The following is a 24219-nucleotide window of genomic DNA, read 5'->3' as shown; positions in this document are numbered from 1 at the left end:
TTTTACTGCTTGACCTTCTCATGCGAGTTATCTTTACCAGCCACTTACTAAAATACTATATTTGCTATCCATGTTCTTGTTTTAAAAACACCAGCAAAGAGCAATTCTGAAATAAAATTGTGATTGCGTGCCCATCCAAGCTTTATTGCTTGGTAGATATTGCAGGTAATGGCACTAAGGAAGATATGATAGCATGTGTTAGCAATCAAAATGTAGCACTGGTAGATTTGTAATCTCGTTTATGTGTTGGTACTGTTTGGAGAAGCTCTGTAGACCTGAAGCAGAATTCTTGCTGCCCTTAGGCCATCAATTCTGCACATTTTCTTTGAAATGATAGATGTGTGTGGTTGGCTTGTTTAGTTTTGTTTTAAGCTGTTTTTTTTTTAGTGAGGAATTGTTTCATAACATTTGGCGGTAATTAGCCTGAGTCAGTCATTTGAGATGGGAGGGGGAAATCCTGCCCTGCTGAGAATCACAGAAATCTTGTGATTCTGATTTTTGAGGACCTCATGATCTCATTCCAGTTTTTGGTAAAACTTTTGTATAGGTACACAAGATGCCATTCTAAGTTTGTGGATGTGTGTGTATTAGTCTAATGGCTTATTCTTTAATTTGGCATTAAAATTTGAGTGGTTAACATGTGCCAATAACTTTCCAAACCTGGTGCTTAAGTCAGGATTACCTGCTCTTCTGCTCACCAGGGTAAGTTGTCTTCAAGTAGCAGGTCCATGAAGTCCTCCTGCCTCTCTCCTCCAGGGAGAGCACTGATAGGAAAGAAGTTTTTCTGCCCGTGGGAACATTGAAAGGCTGGACAAAGAAATGGTACATCCTCCTTTGAGCTGATTCTTCCTTCAAGCTTTATTGAAAAGGGAGGCATTTTAGTCATGTGACTGTTTTGAGTTTAGTTCTCAGACTCAAAGTGCTCATTTTGAAGCTCCCTTCAGGTTGTATTGTGCAGAAAAGAGGAGTCATGTTTCTGTGGTGAAGCCAACTAACTTTTTTAGGTGGCAAAGCTAAAACTGGCTTCTGAAACACAAGCTAAGTAAAGTGTGTAACATTTATCCTTACAGTTTGTAATTGTGGCAGTATCTACTTGAAAAATTTGTTACATAGGCGTAGAAACCCATGCTAGAAGTTTTGATTGGTATGTCCTCTGTATGGTTGCTCTTTTTTCTGTCTTCTGTTTCCTTTGTGTCTCACAAAGGAAGATAGTAATACATCTTTAATAAAAATAAATTGCCCTGAGGTGCTTTGTTTCAAATATTTTTTGAAATGTTGAATATTGATTGACTCTTCTTGAGCTCATTAATGCCTGTCATCAGCAGGAGATATAAGAATTCTGATAAAGTTTGCACATGTAAACTTACTACAAGATGGTAAAATACAAGGTGAGAATAATTTTTTTTTGCAAAGGAATGAATGAATGGTATATCCCATTTATTGTGTCAGAACCAGTACTAGATGATGCATCATGCTTTTTTATCCTTGATGTTGTATTGTCATGGTAGGTTTCTTTCTAGTTCCTGGAGCATCACCAAAATTTTGAGTCCTTTTCACACAGCATGTCTGTTCCTGGGCTGATTTTTTTTGTTTTGTTTTGTTTTGGTTTTTTTTTTGTTTTTGTTTTTGTTTTTTTTTGTTTTGGTTTTTTTTTTGTTTTGTTTTTTTTTTTGGTGTTTTGTTTTGTTTGCCACCATATGTCAAATGTGCTAAGAACATCAGGCTTATTGTACTGCTTTCTTAAGGTACCTAGTGCTTCATTCAGTAACTGTAATTTGAGCACTTGGTATGTTCACAGTCTGTAGGTAGGTTCTAGTTTTGAAAAGACTTAATTTTTACTGGGAACTGTTACTTTATATTTGTCAAGAAGAAAGCACTTATGGCAAATGTGATATTGCTGATTTAAATGAAAGGTTGCTGTAGCTGATTTTTTGGAGAAAAATTGTGTGTATGCTTTAGAAATTAACAATGAGTTTTTAAGACTGTTCCTCTTAGGGTTCATGTCATAGACTTTGTGTTCTGAAGCATGTGGGATGCTTGTGCTCTTTGCAGTTTGAGATATGTAGTTTCCCTAAAGGATCTGTTCTTGTTATAGGATCCATATTTGCCATCATAGTCTACTGAGAGGAATGGTAAATTGCAAAGAAAACCAGTATAATTAAAATCATGCAGAAAGGAGAGGAAATTGTTCTGACTCCTTTAAAGGTAACCAGAATTTTCCAAATTATTTAAGTATACAAGTACAATTTAGAGTTTTCAGATCTTTATTCGTTCTAAAATCTCAGAGATTATATTCTTTTTAGGAAAAAGATGTTTGGATCATGAAGCCAGTGTCTTCATATTTCTCTTAGTGAAGCTTCTGTTCCTGCAGGTCGATTAAAGGCATTTTAAAGTGTATGCAGAAAACTCCATGGAAATACACCAAAAAAGCCCATGTGATTGAGTAATACGCATGGAAAAATACCTCCGCCTTTTTTTTTCCTTTTGTCACAGAAAGGAAAAAAAAAAGCCCAACCTCATGTTTATTGTCTTTTAATCTCCCCTGCACCGAGAAGGCTCTGGCCCAGATCTTCCCATTTTAATTGTGGAATTGGAGTACCAACCTTGAAATTACTTAATTACCCTCCCTTCCCCCACCAGTGTCCTCTTTCTCTAAGTCTGCAATTTATCTGTTTCTCAGGTTGTCAGTAGGCATGTAAAGGACAAAATTTAATAAAACTGTAGCTAGAATTGTTTATAATAAAATGACTGAAATATTTAGAAATCTGTTCTTTGAGCCTTTCTGTACTAGAAACAAAGCATTTGGCATGTGTGTTTGAAAGTGGACAGCATATGTTTTCTTGGCTTTTTTTTTTTTTAGCAACAGATCATGTGTTTAAATGGCAGCATGACATTTTGATTTCTAGCCTGCATGAGGAAGATGATTTAGTCAGGTTAGCTATTGAGAAAGAGCTATTCAACAAGGCTCTTGTGTACTCTTTAGAGGGAGCTTTGACTGTGGTGACTGCCTACTACAAATGAGGGATTTTTTATTTGTTTTCTTTTGGGTTTTTTTGTTCCCAAAAGAAAGGACAGACCTGGACATCTATAAATGTTTGGGTTTAGGTAGTTGAATGAGCTTGGAAAATACTGTATGAAGAGAGAGACACATGATTATTATGTGTCTGTAAATAAACTGCACTGAAGTGGTGAAGCATTCAGAGCTTCTGAAAGTTGCCTAAATTTACTTTGAAATATTTAGCAATGATAGTTTTTAAAATCCAGATAGGATAAGAGCTTATTTTTAAAAATTTCATCATTTTTTCAGTACCCTTGAGGTTGGTGAGGTTTTGCTTTGATCTTCCTTTCCTGTTTTCCAACATGAAGTAACCCTGTGTCAAAAGGTTCCTTACCCAAGAAATCTTTAAAAAACAGCAGACAGACAAAATAAAACAGCACCTAGCAAACAAGAAAATGAAAACTGGGACACCATTGGAGTAAACGTTGAATTCACCTGGTGGTTGTTGTTATGGTTTACATACATTTTGAGCATTGGCACAGGACAAATTTCTCTACCACAAGCAGAAGGAACAGTTGTTTGAGAACTATGAAATAGCAACTTGCTTCTTCAAGGGATGGTGGGAAGAAGAGGCATTTCCCAAGTCTTTCTGAAATGCTTGGCAGAGAAGGTAGCTCTGAATTTTCTTTCTTGTAAATGAAATTTTATTAAGCTGTGATTGCCATCTCTGTCATACTATAAAGATGGTTGAAAAATGTGCTGATTCTCATTTCATTCAGTTTATTGTCGTACCGTATGGGATTTAAATGAGACCTAATGGAGTAGTAATTGGATTTGATTGGATTTGCTGTGCCTGTGTGACATGAAGGAGAATTCATGGTACTGCTCTCAGTCTGTTGTAGAGAGCAAATGCAAAAATTAAATCTCATACAAAACTGGAAACCAATAGATTGATTGAATGTATCCTTAAAAAAAAAGAAGAAAGTTGAGGAAAGTTGTAGCTGAAGAATTTCGTTTGAGGCTTTGTCAAAATGCTTCTGACAGGCTGACTGCATGATTCAGTTGGGAGATATTTTCAATTAACTGTGTATTTTCATATATATATTAACTATATATTTTCAATATATTAACTATATATTGTATGTAAATATAATAAAGTTATTATTAGTTTAGAAGTTGAGTTAAAATTACTTTTCTGATTTTCTGTTATGCTTTAACAGTAGAAAACATATGGGTTACTGAGTTGAATTTGGTTCAAGCTTGTAATATCCAAAATTGCTGCCTTACAAAGAGATGTCTGTGAATACCTCTGAAAAAGGATTTTGAGACCAAGTGCCCTAAGAAAATATAGCTGCTCTTCGTTGGCACGGCTTCTGAATTAAGGCTATCTTGAGTTCTGGAGTGCAACCCTGCATTTGTGTATTAGGTGTTTCTTTGAATTTCTTTTTGAATTAGCTCTATACTCTAGAATGTACCAGATTTTGACCAAGATAGTTTCTTGTTTTCAGACTTTTCTGAGTATTGCTAATGACTGTATTCAGAAAAAAAACCAAATGGAAACAAAAAATACCCACCTCTAATTGTGTGAGTCTTGGTGTAAGAAACACAGGCTTGGTATATGCAGTCCTAAATATAACCATATTAATAATGAATGCTTTACTCCCTCCTGAATTTTGTGCTGTCTTGATACCAGAATCACTTGCAATATATATATAGTGAGTTATATCCTTACCACTGAAAATGTTCTGGACAGATCAGGTTTAAAAATTTTGTCTAAACCAATCTCCTACTTTTGATCATCATACTTGTATTTAAAGGTTTATTCATCTATTCATAATAGAGATAAGGCTTTCTAGGTAGAATGCATTTACTAACCAACATACGTTGCTCCAGTTATTTGGCACACGCAGTTTTTTCCTTAGTTTCATAGTAGTCTCTTGAATAGTTTCATTTAAAAAACAGGTAAACTTACATTTTAATATGCCTGCAAAGAAAGAAAAAAATTCCTTATTATTTCTCAGTTGAATTAAAATACTATTTCCCTTTCTTCTTGATCCTTATCTGTTTTAAAACGACAAATAAACAGAATTCTCTTGCAGGGTTAGTAAATAGAACTTGCCACATAATTAGGCAGTAACACATACTTCCAAAGAAAAAGGGAAATCAGCAGTTAAAATGGTTTAAGTAAAGCAGGAGGAAGTCATATTCTTAAATTAAAATAGCATTTTTCAATTAATACCATTTGTCAAAATGAGGGACAATATTATTTTCTTTTATGTTGACTTCAGGTAAATTTATTTTGTGCTTCTGGGTAGTTGGCATGTTATACTACTACTGTTAATGTTTTGTTGGGAAAAAAGTTTTGGCAAAACCAAAATGGTAATTGAGGATGGACAGGTAAGCAGAAATCTTTGTAATTACTTGAGTCAATATGTCTTTTTTCAGAGAAGTGGACCTGGAAGCCATTATCTGGGGGGCAAATTTGGACAAGGTAATTGGCTTTGACCTTTTGCCAGATGTCTATCAGTTCCTTTTCCCCTCTCCCTTGCATCCAGACAAATGTCATGCCTTTAGGTTTTTGTTCCCTTGTTCTGGTTTCAAGAGTGGAGCTGCTTATGTAGATAATCTGCGCTTAAAATTATTTCCACTTCTAACCCCAGTAGGACTCTCTTTTGGGGTATTCAGACAGAATTGACATAATTGGATTTCTGCCCAGATACTGTATTTAGATAGCTTTGGAGATGTCATTAATTTGACAGCTGCCATAGGAAATCTTTGTTTTGACTATTGTTACAGGGCCTGCAATGTTTCTATTGCATTTTCATTTGTAGTCTGCCACTGAACTGCTGTGATTAAAATGAGTAGAATAAGACACCATCAAATGTGTACGAGACATGAAAGGGAAAAAAATCCGTGCTAAAAACCTCAGAAGGTAGGCTGTTGCCAAATTTTATTTGGGTATGATGAGATTCTGGAATACCTAGTTATCTTCCAAACACCAGTAACAGCACAGCCTGCGGCTAGAGCTGTTGTGTGCTGTGATGGAACCAAAGCTGCATTAACACTTCTCTTGTTACCAACCTAAAGCAAAGTTTCTGTGTGATTCAGACAAAAACTGCTTCAGCTGCTTTTCTGATGGTGAGCTTGGAAGAAAAACCAGTTTTTTTGAGCGACTGTGTTCTTAGGAAGTGGAGGTCCTAGCAACTTGGCAAAGTTATTTCCAAAAGGCAACATGGATCTGAGGATCTTTGTGCTGCGCAGTGCAAGTGGAGATTTTGGGGACTGCTATTCTGCCATGTTCAAAGAGGATGGTCACTATACCACCTACCAAGCTGTATAAGTGGCAAAACCACTTCAAAATTCCATGTGTTTGTCTTCCAGTTTCCTTTGGCTCTTAGATGTGAACCTCTAGTTTGGTAGTTTTGTACTTGAACCTTATGCAGGTTATTGCAATTTGAACCTTGTTGTTTTTCATCAGTTACATCATCAGAGGAGACTCAGAAAAACTTTATATCTGAAATACCAGTTTTTCACAGCCTTTGATATACAAATAGATTATGACAAAAATATCTTACTCCTCCCAAAGAAGATAATTTTCATCAGAGCATTACTGAGTACTAAAACCAGATATTATTTGAACCTATTCTGGAGTCAGTAAGGGATTTTGTGTTGAGTGGTCTCCCCTGCTTCAATTTTACCATTGCATTCATTTTAGTTTGGTGTCTGATTATGTGAGTTCTTCAGCCCTGTGCTTTTTGGCATTGTAAATGAAATACTAAGTTTCAGTAAACAGTAGATCTCTCCTCTTCTTGATGGTGATGGTTTAGAGAGGTTTTTTCAACTTGCTCCCTCAGCTGAAGTCATCATAGATTTCTTCACCTGAGGGCCAGGAGGCCTGGACTTCCTTCTGCTGTCCTGTCCAAGTCAAGGCTCATTCATGCTGACAGTACTTCAGTTGCAGTTTGCCGTAACAGAATAGAGCAGAGCTTGCAAGGTCTTCAGTGTCAGATACTCTGCTTGGACAGTAATGCCTAGAGCATCCTTATTCTTGGTGGTTGAGCATCTGGAGGAAGGATAAAACCCAGATACCCTCAGCAAACAGGCTCAGGTGTGGGGAACCATGGCTGTTGGTGATGGCAGCTTTTGCTGGGGAGTGCCCAAACCATGCCTTGTTCTGTCAGCGTAAATTAACCACTTGCAACTTTGCAATTTGAGTTATCAAGAAGTTTCTGACACTGTTTTCCTTTAATACATCAATCACAATCTGCTCTGTGTATTTCCTCTACTTCTCTATATCTGCCTGGTGGCTTCAAAGACAAACACTGATCTTGACCTATCCCTCTTAAAAATCACCATTGCCATATATTTTTGCAGCAAGACAGTAGTGACAGTATTCTTTTAAATTCAGACAGTGCTGTGTTGAATGTACACGTAGGGAAGATTTTCTTCAGACTAAGAAAGAATGAATAATATACCAGAATAGAAACTCTAATAAGGATTTCAGCCTTTAACTTTGAATTGCCAGAAGGCTAAGTCTGCCTTATTTGACTCTCTGTGGCCCCTGGTACAGTCCATTTTCTGTTACATCTCACCCCAAAGCAAATAATCTTAAACCGTTTAACTGTGAGATCTAGTTGCTTATTTTAAGTGTTAGTCATCTTAGCCATGAGTGGTAACCAGTTGTGTCTGCCTAGTGTTTCTCTGATACTGAATTAATGTTACATTCTTCTGTGGTAGCTAATTCACTGGAATATGTGGTTTTCAGTTCTCTAAAAGGCATCTGTGAATCTTTTTCCAGTGGAGGTGTTAATTTTCAGTAATCTACATGTGCAGATTACTAGATTACTCTAAAGAGTATATTAACATGCTGTTTGTAGTCATCTTCCACAGTCCTGAAATCCTGAAACAAGTATTGAGTTAAAAGCTCTGACTCTTTTAGAGAGGTTTGGAAGAACTGGTATAATTCAGTGGGTTGTATAAGTCTTTGCCTTTAAAATGTTTTGCATAAGGATGCAATAGGAAAAACAGATTTGTGAAGGAGCTGTTTGGGGTTGGTAAGTTGCTAACCACTGGGGTCATCCTCAAAAATTCTGAGCTGATTTTATATTTAATGGAAAAGACTGTTGTCATACTGTTTTTAGAAACAAAGCATTAAATTATTGATAAGAAAAAGGCTGAAGCTTAAATGGAACCAGTTATTAAACTGTTTATGTTTAAAGAATTAGTTTATGAAATTCTTACTAATGATAGATGCTAAGACGTTTCTAAAAATGGTATCTGTAATTTGAATAATAGAGCATCCTATTAAGGAAACCAAAATAATTCTTATGCTCTAACCGCGGCCTGAGAAGCTCACTTAGTGAAGTATTGCCTGGGGCTGAAGTCAAATCCTTTCCTTTCCCTAGAGACATTGTGAGACAAAGTTTAAGAACAGTCTTGGTACATACAGTTCAGTTTCTGCTTATCTATTAGCAGTTATAATTGGCAATGCAGGTCTTTCCATGTACATTTGTAAGGGTTCTTGAAGTGGTTAGGGCTGTCCTAAGCATGAGTCAAGACCTTTGTTGCTTCTTCTATGTGGGCTTTAGGGGTATTTATCCATATCCTTACAGAGCCAGCTTGTAAACCCTTAAAGAAAGAAAATAAGAAAGGTTGCAAGCTCTGTTTTCTTCCTGCAGATAAAGAAGAAAAAATATTTATTGATATAAAATGGAATTTGAATACTTCAGTTTTTGCTGATAGTTCTTGGATAGGAATGATGAAAAAAACCTGGAGCTATGATGGTGGCACAGCACCTTTATTGTGAGCTTCCTTCAGCTTGCAGAGAGACTGGTCACAGCTTGCAGTTACTTTGGTTACTTTGGTGCTTAATTTTTGGTCTGAACAACAGATGTGTGGGTTTATGGTCAATGGGGGTTGTTTGGTTTTGAGACTGCAATATTGCATGTCTTCTCAAAGACATGCAATATAGCCTTCCTGTCAGGGGAAGCTTTCTGGCCACCCATTCATGATTTTTCAACTGTGCCTTATGCTTTTTTTTTTTCCTTTTTTTCATGCAAGGGCTGCCACGGAAGTTTGCAGCTTGGCATAATCAAATATGAATTAGATCATTATCAGCAGGTATCAAGATAGAAAATCCTGCTTAATCCAGGAATTTTAAAAATTGCGTATTACAATGAGTTTAGGTAGTAATTTGCTATCAGTATCTTGATTTTTTTTTTTTCTTTTTAATAGCTCAGACTTTTGGGGGAAAGCTAGAGAATGTAAAAAGCATATGATTTCTCTTAAAATAATGTTAATTCCTACAATATATGTTGTAAAAATCTCAGCAGATACATCCACTAACAGATGTAACCCTCCTCGTTCCTTTCCTGTTTAAAAAGATGGTGGTTATGCAAGTGATTGGAGGATATACATACAATAAATAGGAATCTTGCAATGGCAGTTAGGTTTTGAAAGACAATATTTATTTTAAGTATTGATATTATTTAAACTACCAACTATTTGTGTGTCATGAGTAGATCATGTGGTTGTGCAAATATATGTAAGAAATATTCTTGTTTTTTGGAAACATATTGTGTGTACTCCAGAGAATATGCATTTTACTGCAGGAGTTAAATGAGAATACAGGTCAGCATAGATTCTTTAATTGTGTGCGATTCAAGTGTGAGCCATGCATGTTTTCTGTAACTGCATTTCTCTTCCTATTCCCCCTCCCCCATGGGATATGCTTATTTAAAGAAGAAAGAGTTGTTTGAAGGACCAATGATACGTGTCTAACTGCTTGCTCTTCAATACAGACAGCATGGCCGGAGGTGCACAACAGCTCTTGCATCCAGACAGGAGCAGAGAGAACATGCACAACCTCCTGCCTGTATGCTGTTCAGTAGAGACATGAATTTCTTAGGGTAACCTGTGCAACCTCTGGTGATGGCTCCAAACCTTGACTGCTTAAAAATGGCCATTTAAACACATAAATTTGTCTTTGCTTCAAGGGCTAGTCCCATTTTTATATCTGGCATACAAGCTCAAATCTTTCCCAGTGTTTCAAGTATCTCATAGTCTTTTCTGCATGCAAGGCAGTGAACCTATTCTTGTGCCTCATTTCACTTGCTTCCTCGCTGTTAGGTAACCACAATCTTAAGAGAAGAAAAGCTTAGTTGTGTAGACTATATAGTATGAAAGGATTTTAACTCTTTTGTTTGTTTTTAAAATGTTCTACACGTTGTAATGCAGCGTTTTAATTTGCTGCCTTTTTGAAACCTTACATATGATGTAAATCCACTTTTCCTTTTTCTTTTCTCCCTGTGTTTCATACTGACTGAAAGTGTATTGTTGGACTAGGAGGTTTAGTACGTGAAGCATATGCTAGAGTATTAAAAAAATTAGCAGGTTTCTTTTCCCTTTAAACAAATTCAGGCATTGGGCTTTTGAGTGCTTAGGCTGATCTGTCTGCTGCTCCATGGAATGGGATTGTGCTTGCCCAATTGTCTGCATAGTTAAAATATTTTGAACATAGCCTATTCTAATGGAACTTCTTTTGAAATATCTGCCTAATGGAGAAGTCTTAATGGAATACTTTAATAGCTCAAAGTGGTTACCTGCAATTGCTGCAGTGTATTTCAGTCAATTACAAAGGAAGGCAATATTTAATGTTGGAGAGAAGCTAGATGGTGTAATGAACTGGCAGATTGCCAACTTGATCTTCTCCACAGGAGAATTTGTATTAATGTGATGCTTTTCATTTGTTCTCCAGAAGGTCACCAGTAATATGTCAATTGAAGTTAAAATTCCCACTCTGTGCAGTACAGGTTTATGGTCAGATCATTCTTGTGTATTAGCATATTAAGTATCAAAGAGATTATTTTAGCTATTTCATGTCAGAATTTAAATAGGAGGTGGTTGGGTATTGGGAAGCGAGCCTAAGGGAATTGTCATAGAAATTGTTGCTGTAAGGCTGAATCTGGATTTTAGCCATGGAGATAAAGAAAATGGGGCACATTAGAGCTATTAGTGAGAGAAGAGGTGGTTAATAACTGTGGATGTTACTTGTAATGTAATCATTATAAGACCACTAATTTATTCTGTGAGGTAGTAACCTTTATAATAATCTTCTTATATTAGATGTTATTGATATTTACCTTCTGGTGCTTGTTTGCAAGCATCAAGTTCAAAATTTATTTCTGACTATTGTCAGAGGCTTTTTACTATGGAACTTTTATAATCCTTGTATTTGAAAGCCTTGATTTAGAAAGCAAATGAGTGACTAAAGTTACTGTTGAAGACTAGATAAATTTGTCTTTTTGCGTTGTGTGTTTGTAATCCCATGTTCATCCAATTCCTATATTCTGCCCTTCCTATTCTTTGTCATAGTCTTCTGTTCCTCTGCTCTGGGCCTCAAGGGAAGTGTAGGATATGAAGAGACTCATGAATGGTAAGGAGCCGTGGCATCTTGCATGCGGCAGGGCTGACATTACTCCAGTCATAGATGCATTGAGTGAGGTATGGCAAATGGACATCGTGCTAAATGGTACAGAAGTGATGGGCACTGGGGATACCATGGGAGAAGACTGCTCACCTCTGTGCCTCCATTTGCTTTGCTGACTTCCAAAAAAATTTGTTGACTTGATTTCCCAAGTTTTCCAATGTTGCTCCAGTTTGTCTTTTGGGTGAACACTAAGTCCTGTGTGCTGCAAGGCTTTTGAAGGTGATTGAAAATAATTTTGTGCTCTCAAAATTTAACAGTTCATTCCCCAGAATGTCTGTGCTATCAAATATTTCTTTCTAGTCCTGGCTAGTAGGACATAGCAGGAGAACCAGAAAGCTCCATGTGTGGTGCAAGCTCGTCCTGGGGGCAGATAGTCCCAAACCCTAACTGATGTTAAAATTTTTTGACCCTTGAGAAGAAAGATCCTGAATTTCTGTAACTGAGGATTATTTCAAGGAACTCATTCTAAAGGACCATTTCAAGGAACATTTTAAATATAATTGAAATATTTGAGGTTTCCATCCTGAGTTTGTGTCACTTAGCAAATCAGTGTTTTGGGCAAAGCTTTGGACTGTGGGGGTGTGTGATGGAAATTGGCTACTCCTCCGGGGAAGTGACTGTTGGTGTGACTCGTAGCAGAAAACTTCCTCTGGCTCTTCCAAAGCCGAGTGAAGATTTTTATCATGAGAAAAATAGAAAATGGGGTCACAATGCAACAGGATTGAACCCAAGGAGGACAGAGACCAGTCTGCATCTTGTGCTTGTGTGTCTGTTAGGTTAACAGAATTTTATTTCAATCTAAGTGTTGTTAAGAGTCATGGCTTTTTGTGCATCTTCTTCCTTTGACTATTTGCACTATCACCATTAACATTCCAAACTACTTTCAATGTGTGTTAATTGAGCTGACAAAATCAAACCATTCTTGCTCTAGAAGGAAGTTAGCATTGTTATGTTGAGATAAACATATGACTCATTCTTTTCTTATGTGTTTAGATGAAATTTGAACTCTTTTTTTTTTCCCAACTGTATTTATTCTCTATTTGACTAATAAATATAAGGCTAGTTTTTCAGGTATTGATGATGAATAGTGCTGTTTTCCAGCTCACTTTCAAACACATGTTCTATTTGGAAGTGTGCATTTGTGAAGGTGGAAGCAATAATTGAGGGAGGTATTGTGTTTTTTTTAAGGAAAACAAAAATACCCTAAGAAAATCAGAGGCTTGGTACAGCGCTTCAGTGATAGATGGTAATGAGTAGTAGATGATTTGTGAGGTAGGACAAGGAAACATAGTACTATTCAGAAGATCTTGTACCAAAAAAATGAGGAGAATTTTATTTTCTTTTTTTTACCTCTTAATATTAAAAATGTCCTTGTATTATTGACAGAAGAAAAACATGTACTACAAAACATTCAGCCAGCAGGAAAATAGATCTGCTCTGCCTCAGGGTTCTAATGTTGCTTCATTTATTAAATCATCTCTCCCACTTATTTGTATCTGTCCTACAATTTCAATAGAGCAGTTTTCAGTGGGAACACAGTTAAGGTCTGTAATTGGTTAGAAAAATTGATACAGCAAAATGTTGTTGCCTGTAGTCTGAGTCTGCAGAACACTGAAAACCCAGGTGGGGCAGCACCTATTCCAGCCACCACCTGGAAGAGGAGAAGGGATTTATCACCCTCCAGTCCCATCTGCTTTCTGCTGTCACAGGCAAATCTTCATTCAGGTGGTGAACTGGATCAGGGGGCTCTTCTGTTGGAATAACATTTTCTCATTATTTGCCATCCTCCATTATTCTTTTTTTTTTTCTTTTTTTTTAATCTTGTGTGTTTTTCAGGGGGGCTGGCAACAGTTTGTCTCTCCTTGCAGTTGCTGGGGTCCAAAGGGTGAGCTTCCAGGAGCTGAGGGTCAGGGACTTTTGTGTTCTTTACCCCCTAACAATATGTTTAGGTTTAAATGTTTGTCAAACTGTGACTTTAGTGGTTCTGTTACTCCATCTATTAATGGATGGGAGAGTAAATCTCACTTTGAAACATTTGTGTAAGGTATTTATAATACCTTTGTCAATACTTTTTATTCTCCCCTCACTTCATTATCGTGCATGGGATCACTGGTTGACTTGCTCCTTTGAAGTAAATTTCTTCATAGGAGGCTTTTGTAGAGTCATAACTGCTTGGAATCTGTTCAGAAAAGATTTTGAACATAAACATTTTTGCATGAGTGGCCTGGAGCTGTGTAGGAGTTTTAGCACATTGTCCTTATGAGGTAGAGGCTGCAGCACAAGAAGTTGCTGAGATTTTTTTCTTCTTTTTGAATTGGATCTTAATGGGTTGACACTGCTTGAATTTGTCAGACATCCTTTGGAGTTAGGAGGGTCATTAAAAAACAGAAGCAAATGTTTAAATATTCTGACTTCTCTTCTGATCAGTTACTTATGTGGATAGAAATACTTAACAGTGTAGGCCAGGAGGGACTTCTGGACAAGGCATGCACGTTCTGTCAAGGCTGAGGTTGCACCTGGGGCCATGTTCAGTAGAATTTGAGACTCTCCCAGAAAGGCCAATCACATCACAGGGGGTATGTGGCTGTGCTTAGCCACCCTTATGCCTTCTTTACATCCAGCCAGAATTTCCTTGAATGTGGTTCTATGACCCTTTGACAAGCTTCACCACTACTATCAGAACTCTCTTGTTGGGCCCCCATCTCTTGTCCCAAAAGGATTCAAGCCACGTGTGGTAGTAATCCAGCTGAATTACACATCTGTATGTGTGTGAGGGCCTTCTGGATGGAAATACTTCACTGCCTCACAAAACTCCTGGCTATGTTTTTGTTGCTGAAGCTCTTTTCCACACGTAGAGACATTTTCTTTTTCTTAGAAAGTACAGTCAAGTTAAACTGACTAATATAAGAGTGAAGGAAACAGGAAATAATGGTGCTTTGTAAAATACAGTCTTTCTAAAACTAGGCTGAATTTTTAATTCCATATCTTGACTGATTTTTCTCTGTATTATGAAGGCTTAATTTGTATGTGGTTTGGATTGTTTGGGGTTAAAATCACCTTGTATTCATTGAGAGAAATTAAATATGAAGATGGGAGTGTGTTTATGCTAAACAGGTGGATCAAATTCAAGCCATTCTGCCTGCTCTTCAGCATCTCATAGGAGGTTTTGACAGCCTGAAAGCTAAATTACCTATTTGGAAGTGTTCTAAGTTTAGTGCTAGAACTAAAATATATGTTTGTTGTTTCAGGTGGTGGTATATATAACGTTGTTGGAGAGTCCTGCCTTTCACTGCCTGGATCCTTTTAACAGTGTGTCAAAGGTGAGTGGTTCAAGTTCAGTTGTTATTTTTGTGACTTAAGATAATGAGTGAACTGGATGTATTGCTTGGTTTTGGCTTTTATGTAATAATAGTGTAGTTGTGATTTTTAATTTTTTTTTTTTACTTCTGTATGAATGATTAAGTAGCCTGTCTTTTTCTATCAGTGATCTGGGGCAAATCAGATCTAGCTCTTACTTTCAGAAAAAAAAATCCAAGAAAAAGTGATAAGCCCAGACTATTAATTGAGAACTAGATACTGCTTCCATTGTTTTATGACTGCTGTCTCCTGCTACCTGCTATTTTGACTTGGGACATTTTTCCCTGAAGGTGCTCTCTGAAAGCACAACATGTTGATGTGGGAAGTATGGAGGAGAAGCAGTCATCCATAAACCATGGTGGGGCAGGCTTCGTATTATTCTTTGGTTCAATTCTAAAAACTAAGTAATAGCTTTGAAAATGTTGAAAGTATTGAAAGTATTGGGTGTAAAGAAAGTTTTTGTGTTTTCTGCGAGAGCATAAGAGAATTGCATTCAGTGTATAGAGAGGGTCTTCCTAGGCTGACTCTGAAGGCCTGAAATAATCGAATGAAGCTGATGTTCCTGTAGAACATCTTTTTGTGGTAGAGTTTGGCTAGCTTTTTTCCTTTGATTTGTGTACCCTATTGTCACTTTCTACTGGCTGAAGTTGGTCTCTGTGGCTTAGGAGGAATTTATTAACATTACTGCTTTACCAAAAAATAGAAGCAAAATGGCAGAACGCTGAATAAGCATTCAGCATTGTAGTAGCACAGCATGGAATTTTGGCTTTATTCAGTGCTTTACCATGTGGATTTCTTACTTCTTACTCAAATTCTCTGTTTAAAAATAATGTTGCTTTCTTCAGGAAAGTCCAATTATTGGCATTTTGGAACCTCAAATGGAAAGCAATAAATTAAGTTGTTGTGTGCCTTGATATTTGCTGTGAGTTCTATTAAATGCTTACTCAATTAATTGTTATGAGATGTTGAAATTAGATTTATTTATTCAATAAAATGAAGGTGAACCACTTAGAATTAAAAATGAAATCCAGTCTTAACTATAATGTCTCCATATGCTTTTGCAAATGATTGATTTTCCATTAAACTGGAAAAAGAAGTTCTGAAGTAATACTGAGATAGTGGGCTTTTGCACTATATTTTCAAATTATCTGACATATGTGTTTAAATGTACTGACAAAAATTTGTAACCCAGGCATTTCTTAACAGATCAGTGTAACCTTGAACACTTAGGTGTTTAAAGACTGATAGTGAGAAACTTTTTGTATTAGTTTTCTTTAATAATTTTTCTATTATGTATAAGTAGCAAAATCAAAATATTCCTGAGAGAGATGTGAAAACAAAATAAATACACAATCCTAAAGCAAATGATTCATCAAGCTGTTGACTTAGTCATTGTAAAATTATTTTTCTGCAATGATTTCTTCTCAAAATTAAGCCAGTATTTTATTGATTATGGGCTACATTATGTATTTATTTCAAAAATGTAATATAAAACGCATTAGAGTTTTATCTTTGGAATCTCTTTCTTGTCCTTTTTTATAATAGTTTTAAGTTAAATACTTAATGAAAAATTTTTAAAATAGTCCACTGCTCACTTAAAGAAAATATGTGTCTGAAGTCTTGGTTATGCACTTAGTAATTTTTATTTCTTGAGCTAGTTGCTGTGATATATGGCATATTAAGCAATTTTTCTTTTACTCTCTAATCCAGTAATGTGAAGGGTAACCAAACATGCCCAAAGGGTAACCAAGCAGGCCCACCTTTATATCAGGTGAAGGTTTTAGGCGTTTTGTCAAGAGGCAGTAAATAGATAACAGCTCACTGAAAGGAGTTGAGGAAGCACTACCTGGACATGTCATTTGGGGGTGTATCTTTTTTTTCCTCCTTTTTTATTGAAGAATGAGTACTCAGGATATTTTCTGTGTATGATAGGACCACACTCAATTTCAGTAACAAAATTTAACCATATTAATATTTTGTGCCTTTTTCCATCCTTTGTGTGCTTGTTTCTGATAGATTCTGTTCAGCTTGGTAAATATGTGAATCTGCAAAACCTGCAGCATTCTAATGCTGTTCCCAAAGGGAAATGAATGCGTAGGTGTAAGTTCAGTAAAGCCTACGTTTGTAATGCTTTGTTGAACCAGGACATAGTAAACCTTTGGGCCTTTGAAAAAGAAATGAAATTGGCAACAAAGTAAATTTTCAGAAATTGCACTTCAAGTCCTTAAACTTCACCAAACTACAGGCAAACATGTATCGTTACAGGATTTTGTTGTGGTTATCAAGGTCTGGCATGTCTTCTTTTATGTAGCTGGGCAAGCTGACTTTTTTCAGTTGTTTGCTTTCCTCTCCCTCTCCTCTAATATAATATTTTATGTAGTGGTATTCTGTACTTTTCAACTTGTCCCTCATTCACTTGCAGTAATTGAATCAAAAACAAGAGCTCATATTGTATTTTCACAACAAAATATTTTGAAAAGTTATGGCAGTATTGATATGTGCATTGAGCATTTCGTATTTTAGATTTAAATCTTTTGGGAAATGTTCTGTGATTTTTTGATACTTGCTACACTTGTATGGAATGATTGGTTCTTTAGGGTTACCTCTGTACACGGGAGGGAGATTGTTAGATGAGATCAGAAGCAAACCGGTACGAGCAAAATTATTCATGTCTTCATACTTAGCTGGTTTGTCAAAGGCTGCAGTACCGCAGCATAGAACAGAAATCCTTGTCTGTAAAGATTCCCAGAGCAACCATGATAGAGATGAGCTCCTCACATTTTGAGACTGGGGATCTGCACACAGCTTCTGACCAACTGATCCTCCTCCTCTGTTCAAGAGCAAAAAGCACCACAGACATTTCAACGTGTTGGAACTGTTTGTGATACTGTATCAGAATATTTCTTGGTATTTTTCTGTTATTCAGCATGTTTTTAATTGTTGATTTTGGATATTTTTTAACCCAAGGAAAATGATACCTATTCTCAGTGTTTCATATGAGTTAGTTGTGGGAAACTTTAATTCTGACAGTTACAAAGAGAATGAAAGGTATGTGCTGAGTGGATGTCTGGATTCCTTTCCCTTAAAAAATATTGCTGTAATTACACCAATTATCTCAGGTGCCCAAAGTGATTGTAAGACTTTGAATGCAGCTTCAGTGTTAGTGAAATATATTTACAGACATTTAGTATAATAAATGAGTTTATAGATTACTGCCTGTTATATTATGCGAGTGGCATAATACTTTATAACCTATAATTCATGACAGTGGGGAAGAACATTTTCAGCCCACTCTTACACTTCCATTACCACAGGTATGCACCTCGAATAAAATTATCTTCCCTAAATTACATTATTTTAGTATTCCTTTTTTAGATTTTTTCCTGCATTTTTTCTGTTTCTCTTTGTAGTAATTGTAGCTCTTTGCTTGAACTATAGGCATGTTTTAATAATATAATATTAATAATAATATGAAAGTTAAGAATCAGTTGTCTAATTTTTTCCAGTTTTGATAGTTTCAGGTGCAACTCATGTGTAGGTATCAGCAGTACCTGTTCACATGTGTAGGTATCAGCAGTACCTGTTACAGCCCACAAATGTCATTCACAGTGTGCTTTAACTGCAGTCAATATGGATTCCTCATCAGAGAACACTGTATAGCTTTCATCAATACAGGAAAATTAATTTCAGTAAAAATATAACAATGACCACATTTCTTTCATGATGTAAGTAGTTTTGGCATATGATAGCCAATGTGGACTTTGTCTGTCTTGTCATCCACCTTGTCGATTTTTCTGAGCCAAATGGTTTGGTGTGTTATCTGGATGTTGAAGTTGGTGAATTTCACAGAAGGGAGGAATATTTAAAAGTTAGTGTGGTATATTTCTTGTGGAATTCCGTTTCTAATAATTTGGCTAATTAATCTTGGATTACAATTACTGTTTGCACTGTAGTAACAAAACTTCAATTGTACTAAGCAGAGAGAACTGAGAAAATGAGCTTGTCCTGTTGTTTATTTTTTAAGCCAGTAGCAATGCAAAGCACAGAATACTATGTGTACAGATGGAAACCTTTTACACTTTTTTTTCCTTTCCCTGATTTTAAGTTTGAGAGCCTTATTTTAAGACATCACCGGTTCCTTGCCATCTTGTGGATTGAGGCCCCACTTTCCTTTGTACTTTCTTTTTGCACCCTTTGTTTCAGGGATCGCCTGCAGCTCTCCTCCCTCCTTATTTTGGAGGCTGTTGTTTGTGTCAGCTGCTCTTAGTTGTTCCCAGCAGTAGAGCCTTGGTGTAGCTTATTTTCTACCTGCTCCATCCTCTCTTTTATCCTTCCACTTTACTTTTAAATGATCCTTCTCCTGATTTTTGATTCAGCAGCTTTATGTGTAATCCTTCCAGGTATTGTTGTTGCCACTTAGACTGTTTTTTTCCTCACTGGTTTGGGTCCTTGAATTTTTGTAGCACACCTTTTCCTTGTGACTGGTAGTTTCACTTTTTCCTACTAATATTTAAAATATACCAATAGCCTGATTTTTTTTTTTTTTTTTTAATATTCAATACCATCAGACATGTTCATCTTTGAGCTAGAAATCTGCCTTATGCAAGGAGCTACAGCAGGTGATGTCAGAGATTATTTCCCTGAAGCAGCAGGTTGTTGGGGGATCCAAATTTTCCCAAGAGGCTGATTTTGAATTCTCTATCTTGCACCAAAATCCATAGCTTTTAGCACATTCCCTGATAAGCTCAGTTGTCTCATACCATTAGTTCTCAGGTTATCACATACCAGCCCCAAAAATGCTGTTGAATGAGGGTTACATTGCTCTTTATATTTGATCTCTGAATTTGTTTTTCAAGATTAAACAGAGTATTAATTTTCCTTGCTTAGTTCTCCCTGAAGATTACTGAATGGTATTTTCTGCCAGCCTTAGATTTGCATGGGATCTGGAAAGGTCTGTTCCATTATTGCTGGAGAGAGGGCTGGTTTATAACGGTGAAGATCTGGATGCATCGTAATGTGAAACATTTATCTCAAAATGAAAGGGTGTTGACATCTGTGAGTTTACTTGAATCTTTGCACTAGAACTACAAAACTTATGTGTGTATTTATGTTTATAAAATTGGTTTTGAATCTACCTCATAAGCAAGGCTTTGACAACTGTGCTCCATAGAATTTGAATTTATTGTCAATGGGGTGATGGAAGCTAGCATTCTCAGCTGCTGAGTTGCACTTCAGACACTCTTTGGATGCATGGCTGCTGTAACATACTTTCTGACTGCAGTGAATTACTGAAACTTTGGGAAGTCTTGAGCTGTGAGCTGTAAGTCTTCTTCCACGTGACTGCTCACACATTATTATGTGGCCAAAATGGGGGTGTCCCATTTTGTAAGGTCTGAGTTAGATAATGAAGAAATTGTCTACTTCTGTTGTAACATTACTTTTAACAGGGTTGTGGTGGGCTGCTTTTGGATATTGACTACAAGTAATGCTTAGTACTTGACAGCATCTTGTAGTACCGTAGTATTTTGCATGGCTTCCAGCTGAACTGGTGTTTGAGAGCAGTGGTGTAGTCATTTTAATTGAAAATCAGTAGCAGTGTACATTTTTAAATTTGTATTAATCTAGAAGGAAAAAGAACTCTGTGGTTAAAGGTCCACATTTCAGACCTGTGGTTTTGAACCTGTTTTTTCCTTTATTTAATCTTTGTTCTTGTACAGATGTTAATCTCTGTCCATGTTTGGAAATTATTTGGCTGCTATTATTTCCCTTTCATTTTTGTTTATGCATTTTATTGTTATCTGGCGAGAGTAAGGGAGAAAATGTGTCTGAGAGCGTGTGAGGGTAGAATGTCTCATCAGTGCAAGAGTACATAACATCTCTGAAAGAAAGGGGATGTGATGTAGCAGCCAAAACCAAATGTTTAATCTTGAACCAAGTTATTGCAGGGAGGTTTTAATCAGGAAAAGCAAGCTTTGCAGAAATTTGACAGAAGATAAAAATAATAGGAGGAGATTTAAATGCATTTGGAAGTACTCCATTTTGTTCAAGCACTGAAGGTGAGAATAGGAATGAAGGAGGATGAGAGTCCAGCATCATGAGGAAATGTTGGTCTCTCTTGAATGTATATTTTACTCTTAGAAATGTAGACTTTTCTATTGCTTATTTTTGGGTTTTGGGTAACTGTTTCTGTGGAAAAAGACAGATATTCCTATAGTGAAAGTTTATTTTCAAAAGCTTATCCTTTTGAGGAGCAGATCTGGTGCAGTGGAAAATTGTGTTGGGATAATAGCAGTGGAACAACTTTTGAGATTGTCTGTGTAAGCCGTCTTAGAGCAGCTGGCACCTGAACTGCAACATAAGAGCTCAGAATAAGGAGCGTCTTCCTACATACTTACAGAAGCATGTGTTCTCTGGAGCACCCCCGGGGTTTTAGAAAATCCCCTTTCATCCTCTTCCCTCTTCTGTGAAAGGTACTTCTCTCTTGGCTTTGTGTCCCTCTCCATCAACTGAGGAATTAGCAATTGCTAGCTGCTGTAATTGTGTAGCAGAGCACTCAGAAGTACAAGTTTTTGGAAGAGGTCCTCATTTAAACTGGTGGAAGATATGTAAGAAATAATTGGATTGAAATAAATGAACCCTACCAACAATCCAGATCAAAAATGTGGTCCTGGTTTTAAATTTAAAGCATTCTTTTAAAGTTATAGGACAAGTAATTTTGAAACCTGTTTGTTTAGGAAAGTTTGAGGGATAGTGTTTCCTCTGCATTTGTGTTTTGGGAGCAGTAAGAGAGGATTCCTTGTATTGACTCTGAAGTGCTGTTAGATGGAAGAATAAGTAATTTTAAGGGGAGACTGGGATTGCCATTTCTTGCCTTGGCTTACACTTCCTTGGTTAGCACAGCAGTCAGCGTGACTGACAAAAGACTTGTGAAGCTGCAGCATTCACTCGCATCTCATAAAAGATCCAAGAGTGTTTTTTTATTTAAATTGTGCTTTCACTGGGTGCATGTCCTGTCAGGAAATTAAAAGGATAGCTTTCTGAGTAACTATCTCGTGTTCCAGTCATTTTCAGGAAGATGTACACATTTATACAGGAATAAATTTAATACTATTAGGTGTCTCTTAATGAAATCTAGCACTGCATCTTTCAAGCTGCCTCTTTGGTTACATGCATAAGCACAGAATCAAGAATGGTATCTTATGTCCAGTGATTATTTTTACCTGTATAATTCAAAGACCCTCCTAAAAAGTAAATTTTTGCTTGAGAAACTCTCCTAGATATGAGAAATAAGTGTTCATTAACCACAATTCAGCTTTGGAACTTTGCCTTGAGATTTAAATGGGGGAGTATCTTTATTTTTTTTCCCCACTGCTACCTGCACCCTTTCATATTGGATAAAAATTTTGGTCCAGGTGACTTTGAATGCTGAATAAATTCTTAGATTTCTGGATTTTCTTTCCAAGTGACAGTAAACTGCAAAGTTTATGGGAGCAGAGTCTGAACAGGACCTTTAAATTAATTAGTACCCTGTGGACTAGAAAGTTTGAAATTATTAGAACAATTAAAACTGTTTTCTGATTTTCCTACTGTTATGAGGTAAATTGATGGGGCAGATTTTGGAAAAGCAAATGATAAATTGCTTAGGACTACAGAGTGAATGGGTAACTGTTTCTATGGAAACAGTTGGAATGGGCCAATATATATATATATTTTCCCCTTAAAAACTTTGGAAATAAATAGGTTTTTGAACTGAGCAAACATCTCTTCCTCTTTCTAGTTAAAAAGTGAATATATGATTTTTCCATTGAGGAACAGAAGGTCAGCAGTTCAGTTTTATTTTCAGCATTTTATAGACAGTTTAAAGTGAAATCCCTTGAAAAGTAGGTAGCGGTGTTTCAAGGGATTAGCAGTAAAACGTAGCAATCCACAGTGATTCTGAGCTTTGTCCTTCTGTGCAAGATCAAGGTTAAACTTCTTATGTCTGAGGACTGTTCTTTGTTTATACAATACATAAATGTACTAATACTTCCAGTGAAGTATAACTCGTGCAGACCATTGAATGTTTGAGCTATGGGAAAAGAAGCAGCAGTGGAAGTAAATCTTTCAAACAGCTTATTATTTGGAATCTTGAAAGAAATTAAAGGATGTCTCCTTTAGAAAATCTCATGGTGTTCACCATGTCCTGAGTGGCTGGCTGGTTTAATTTCGAGAAGGAGGGTTTACTGATAGTAAGGATGAAAGTCTGTGAACAGGAGTATACTTAATTTGTTCTTTCACAGGGCATGGATTACCAGTCTGTCATATAACAAAGTTTACCTAAATGTCCTCTCAATAGAGTGTCTGGGTTTTTTTTCTGACCTTGTGTGCTTGGCTCCCTCCTACTCTGTTTTTGTAAAGAGCTATGGAGAGGTTGTTAGGTGTGAAATGGTTTGTAATTTTGTCTTATGTAGACACCTAAGGTATGTTTTATTCTTCCTGGACTTTCCCTTCTCTTTTATCTTGTTTGTTTTTTGTTTCATGTGTTTCTGAATAGAGAGGTAAACTTAAATGCTGTCTGCTGGGAGAAATGGAGAGAGAGCCATCCAGAGCAACAGCAACAAACATTAAGCTTATCTGTGTCTCTGCCTTTGTAGAAACATTGAAAAACCAATGCAGAGATATGGTCATTAATCATTGCTGCTGTTTTAGAGGTGAGATGAGGTCTCCTTTCCAAAAGTTTTCTTTAGGGCTGCAGAGTTTTTTAACTGCATCATTTTTTCTGGAACTGCTTTTAAAAGAATTCAGGAAAAGGTGAGCCAATGCTCTTTTCTCGTCCTCTTGCTATATCTAAATGTGAGGTAGTTTGAGATTCTGTTGTGTTTACGCTGCAGCCAAGAAAAATGGGCCAAAAAAGCTGCCACCTTTCTGTTTGTCTCATGTTGTTTATAGTCAAAAGGTCTGAAGATATTCTCTCTGCACAGTCCGGGTATTCCCACTGCTGTCTAGAATGTACCATTGCTCTTGGTTGCCTTCAAAATAAAACAAGAAGACTTTTTGCACTAATAGTTGAAAAAGTCACCACAGGTTCTGTCATTCACATTCGTTGTATCTGCATTAAGCTGCTGATGGAGGCAGAAAAAGCCGTGCAGCTGCTGCATGTACTTGCCTGAGCTCTGCCTGCTGCTGGGGATTGCAGCAGCAGGTGCAGGAAAGAGGTTGAGGGCAGATGGCACAAGCACAGGGAGGGTAAAGGCTGGAGGAAGGGCTGGCCAAGAAGAGGGATATTAGCCAACTGTCTTGTTGTTGGAGTTGCTTTATAATCAGACTTTTTTTTTTTCTTCTCATCTTTCAACAAATTAAAATCAGCAAAGATGACAGTTCACATTCCCTGTGTTTT

At 36.7% G+C, this 24219-nt stretch overlaps 1 protein-coding gene across 5 annotated transcripts in view; it reads left to right on the top strand.

Annotated features, from left to right (window-relative positions):
• NCK2 (NCK adaptor protein 2) overlaps positions 1-24219 on the top strand; it is an 84257-nt gene that overhangs the window by 17765 nt on the left and 42273 nt on the right. For all 5 annotated transcript variants that reach the window (XM_053969783.1, XM_053969779.1, XM_053969782.1 and 2 more), the window contains exon 2: positions 14735-14806. The gene's annotated coding sequence lies outside the window, so the exon portion shown is untranslated. The remainder of the gene's footprint in view (positions 1-14734; positions 14807-24219) is intronic.

The sequence above is a fragment of the Vidua macroura genome, chromosome 2 (genome assembly GCF_024509145.1).
Source record: "Vidua macroura isolate BioBank_ID:100142 chromosome 2, ASM2450914v1, whole genome shotgun sequence".
Classification (NCBI taxonomy): domain Eukaryota; kingdom Metazoa; phylum Chordata; class Aves; order Passeriformes; family Viduidae; genus Vidua; species Vidua macroura.
Note: the sequence above shows the minus strand (reverse complement) of the source record. Positions and strands in the feature narration are given on the sequence as shown.